This window comes from Lactuca saligna, chromosome 5 (assembly GCF_052625555.1).
Source record: "Lactuca saligna cultivar CGN05327 chromosome 5, ASM5262555v1, whole genome shotgun sequence".
Lineage (NCBI taxonomy): Eukaryota > Viridiplantae > Streptophyta > Magnoliopsida > Asterales > Asteraceae > Lactuca > Lactuca saligna.
Genome location: NC_136421.1, coordinates 99,612,989 through 99,617,482, shown reverse-complemented (window position 1 = coordinate 99,617,482; position 4,494 = coordinate 99,612,989). Strand labels below are relative to the sequence as shown.

Genomic DNA, 4,494 nt, shown 5'->3' with positions numbered 1-4,494 from the left:
CAATTATAACCTATTTGACGTAATAAATAAGAATTATGTGAATAATATGTGTTACGTGATTATTATAATATAATAAAATATGAAAAATTAATCGAATTGTCTGTAAATCATAAAAATAAGTGCGCCAAAACATATATATATATATATATATATATATATATATATATATATATATAATAGTATGTTTTACGTGATTATTATAATATAATAAAATATGAAAAATTAATCGAATCGTCTGTAAATCATAAAAATAAATGCACCAAAACATATATATATATATATATATATATATATATATATATTAACTATCTTATTAAAGATATTACATATTTCTTACATATTTCTTGAAATATAAGAGGTACAATACCTACTTTTCAATACAATGCTCATTGCAATATTTTTTATTCCTAGGCTCACAGTTACTCACAAAAACCCAAAATTAATTGTCTTCATCAAAAAACCCTAAGTCATGTTACGCCGTCTTCCGCGTTGGTGGCGTGGCTATCCTCCTCTCAAACCGTCCCTTCGATCATCACAACTGCAATTGCAAACTCCTCCACACCGTACACACCAACATATCAAGTTTCGACTTTTCGTACAACTGCATCTTTCAGGAAGAAGACGAAGTCGGTATATGAGGCGTCACCATTATCGAAGACCTTTTCAAAATTGTATCCATTGTCATCAGATCGAACGTAACTACGCTCGATAAGCGAATCCTTCCGTTGCAGAAAACTTTATGGCTTGATGAGACTGCCATGGAACCTTCTAGAATGCCGTTGTATAGGTTCGGCAACACCTCGGTCGTTATCGACATTTACCTGGTAAGTTTTTCCAATATTTTATCTTTTTGACCTAATTCTCACATCATCTCGAACAATCTTTTCTAATTCATCTCGTATTCGTCTATTTGTTTTCTTTAAGATAATGGATTGGAACTTCTTACATCTACTTACCATAAGAAGATGAAAAACGAGAATGTGTGTTCTGAAAACCTGCAATTTCTTTCGATGATGGTCTTTTCTGCGATGTTCAAGAAAATGATTTGGATTTTGGATGTGGGTTTGGGATTGGTTTATTTGAAGAAGAAATTCAAATCGTGAACCAAAAAGCTCATGTTTTTAACCATTTTGAACATGATCAATTGTGGGAAGAAGACGAGCTTGCTTCCCTTTTGTCTAAAGAGAAAAATATTGTTTATTAAGAAGGGGATTTGTTCAGTGATAGGGTTTTAGTAGGTTTAAGGAAAGAATATGTCGATCGGATGATTAGGGTTAGTACCCATGATGGATTTGTTGTTATGACAACCATTTTGGTTGTTAATTACTTCGATAGATTCCTGTTGAGCGACTCTTTCCAGAAAGATAAGCCGTGGATGAATCAGTTAGCTGTAGTCGCTTGTAATTCTTTCGCTTCTAAAGTTGAAGAAATCCATATGCCTCTTCTCTTGGACTTGTAAGTATGTATCCATATCCATATCCATATCCATATCCATCACATCTAATCTATACGAATGCACTCCAATTGTTTGTGAAAATGCCAATGTCATTATTTTTTAATTAACACGTCTATTTCTTTTGTAGGTTGTTTTCGTTTAGGTTGAAGGATCAAAATACGTATTCAAATCCAAGACTATAATGAAAATGGAGCTTTTAGTGCTTTTATCTCTTCAATGGAAGATGAATCCAGTAACCCCACTTGCAATATTCGATTACACAATGAAGAGGCTTAGTTTAATCACTCATTGGCTTCATTCAGAGTTCATGAACAGATACGAAAGAATTGCTCTTGCTTTCGTCAATGGTAACCTTCTAAAAACCCTTCATAAACTCAATCATATTGTCATGAATCAAAGAATTTTTTGATTTTGATTTAATTCAAATCAAGTATGTAATATAAACACGAAATGTAGATTCAAGGTCTCTGGTTTATCTTCCATCTGTAATGGCTGCTCCTATAATGTTTCTTGTGTTTAAAGTGATTGATCCTGATAACTCACTAGATTATCAAGAATGAGTCAAAGGTTTTCTTCAAATTAAGGAGGTTTGTTCTTTTCAATATTGTATTCCTTTTTTTTAAAGGCAGAGGTTAGTTTGACTAATTGTGAACAAGTTCCTTGATAACAAGGTCAATTTTATGACCAATTGTTTAGATCATTATGTATTAGCATTGCCATTTCTATTCTTCACTACAGGGGTAAGAAGGTCATTTATGTGAGTAAATTTTTTCAGGGTGAGGGAAAGCAAAAACATGTTGGCAAGATTGTGAAGTTTTTCAAAACATCTGATGATAAAAATTACTTTAGAGTGCAGTGGTTTTTCAGAGCCGAAGATCGGTTAGTTTCTGCAACCTTTTCTATTTGTATATTTATTAGAAGTTGATATTCAGTTCGTTTTTCTTTTCCTTTTTCCTTCCAACTTATTATCATTCAGGTTATGAAAAAGCTACTGATATTCTAGATAACAAGCGTTTATTCGCCTCCACTTTAATGAATGACAACTTATTAGATTGTATACTTTCTAAAGTCAAAATAATAGAAAAAGCTCATGGGGTATGTTCTTTTTTTACATTTATCTTTCATATATAATGCTACCATCATTTTCATCTCTTATATTGTTGGTGTCACTGGTCTTCCTTCCATATCTGTATATGCAACCTCTAAAGGTATTTTATCAAACTATAAATAGGTTTTCAAAATAGAATATGATCTAAATATCATTCCCTTTATGTCATGATTCATGCAGGTGCTCTTATGTCTTAATCAATTAACCACGAACTTGGTATGTGAGTCTTCATCTTTTGTCCACTAATTATTGCAGTTATATAATTGGTTGCAATTTAATATGGTTTAGTCCTTTTCTATTGAAGAACCGTATAGGATGGATGCGCTGCTATAAAAGTAAGCATAAAGGTCAAAGTGGTCTTTTTATGAGATATGTCGAACTATATGGTTTGTGCACATTAGCAACATGAACTGTGAGTATGGTTGGTACAACAAAAGAAAGGAATGGTTTAGTATTTGTAAGGAATAGTGCAATAAAATTATAATAGGTTATTTTGATAATTTTTTTTGATATTGATGACATTTACGAAAATAAGATAAAAGGGCAATATGGTCTTTCTCTCATCACTATCAATTGTCAAATGCAATTGGGTTATTAAAGTTTGTATGAATTTTTATGATTTAAGAATGCATCGTGGAGAAGAAATCAATATGATAATTTAAAGCATTGGGGCAAAATTAAAAATAAAGGGCATTGTGGTCTTTTTTTGGTTAATGTCAAATGTGATAGTTTTTAGTAGGTCTGTATAAGTTGTCAGTTATCATCACTAGTAGGCTAGGGAAAGTTTGTGTGGTGCTTTGAATGTGTGGTGGGAAAATAAGAACAAATGTTATTATTGTCTTTTTTTTTTTGGTTATTATCCCTCTTCGAGAAAACGCTTGCTGAATAGCTTACTCGTTGCATGTATAATTTTGGTTAAGTATCTTATAATTTCATTCATATTTTTAACATCTTAACTGAACGGTTACAAATATTTATGTCTAACCTGTGAAGTTCAGAACATTCAAAATTTTATCGTCAAATATTGTTTCCAAATTTGCTAATTTTGTTCTTTGTAAAATCTGTACAATTTTTTAAAGGGGATGTTTGGTATTTATATACTTTTATCAAACTCTAAATTAATTTCCATTGATTGATAGTTGAGTTGGTGTGTGTACATGTAGATCAATAGGATGAGAAAAGGGAGAATGTCACCTTCTTATGCCCCTATAATAACTCACATGACAAAAACATGAAGTTGAACTGTTGGAAATGTATATATATTACCTAAAAGTGTATTTACTGTTTTTTAGTGTTTTATATCGACTAAATGTTTCTAGGTTAAGAAACTTTTTAGGTTCTGTTGCAATTTTCTTTGTTTTTAATTGGAGAAGCTTATGGATTTGAATGACGTTGCTTTTAATGTTCATGTGTTTTTTCTTACAACGAATGAGTAATGAAGATCAACTTTGTTTAGGTGTTTAATCTTTTTTTTGGTTTGCATACATTATTTCAATTACTAAGCTAATTAGAGGCTTAAAGAGTTCCATTTTGCACTAGAGTTGAATGTAAATTGCATGGGTGACTAATGCTACAACTATGACGTGAAGGATGGAGATCAAATTCGTTTTATGATCTTTAGCTTGTCACTTAATCAATTAATTAAATTGTAAGTGTTGCCACACCAAATTAGTGTACCATTTGATAAGTTTTATTTTTGTTTGTGTTTACTGTAATGCCAATTGTTTCAATTGTGTTTTAATGAGACAATTATCCATTTATGTAGACTAGATGGCCATTGTTATTGTAATACGGCTGCAACTTTTAATTGTATATGGTAGAGAAATGTTTTTTTCATGTCAATCTCTTGGCTTTCGGTATATGAAATTTATTCATTTTTATTTTGTTATAACTAATTACCAGCCGTTTCTATGTGTTACTATAGAATTTG

General features: G+C 31.1%; 1 pseudogene across 1 annotated transcript; it reads left to right on the top strand.

The window, feature by feature from the left end:
- Positions 1–376: 376 nt before the first annotated feature.
- LOC144996916 (cyclin-D3-2-like) lies at positions 377–4,028 on the top strand (annotated as a pseudogene). Its single transcript, XR_013659666.1, has 7 exons — positions 377–824; positions 925–1,459; positions 1,599–1,803; positions 1,913–2,043; positions 2,232–2,335; positions 2,433–2,780; positions 2,869–4,028. The product of XR_013659666.1 is annotated as a cyclin-D3-2-like (transcript).
- The last annotated feature ends 466 nt before the right edge of the window (positions 4,029–4,494 follow it).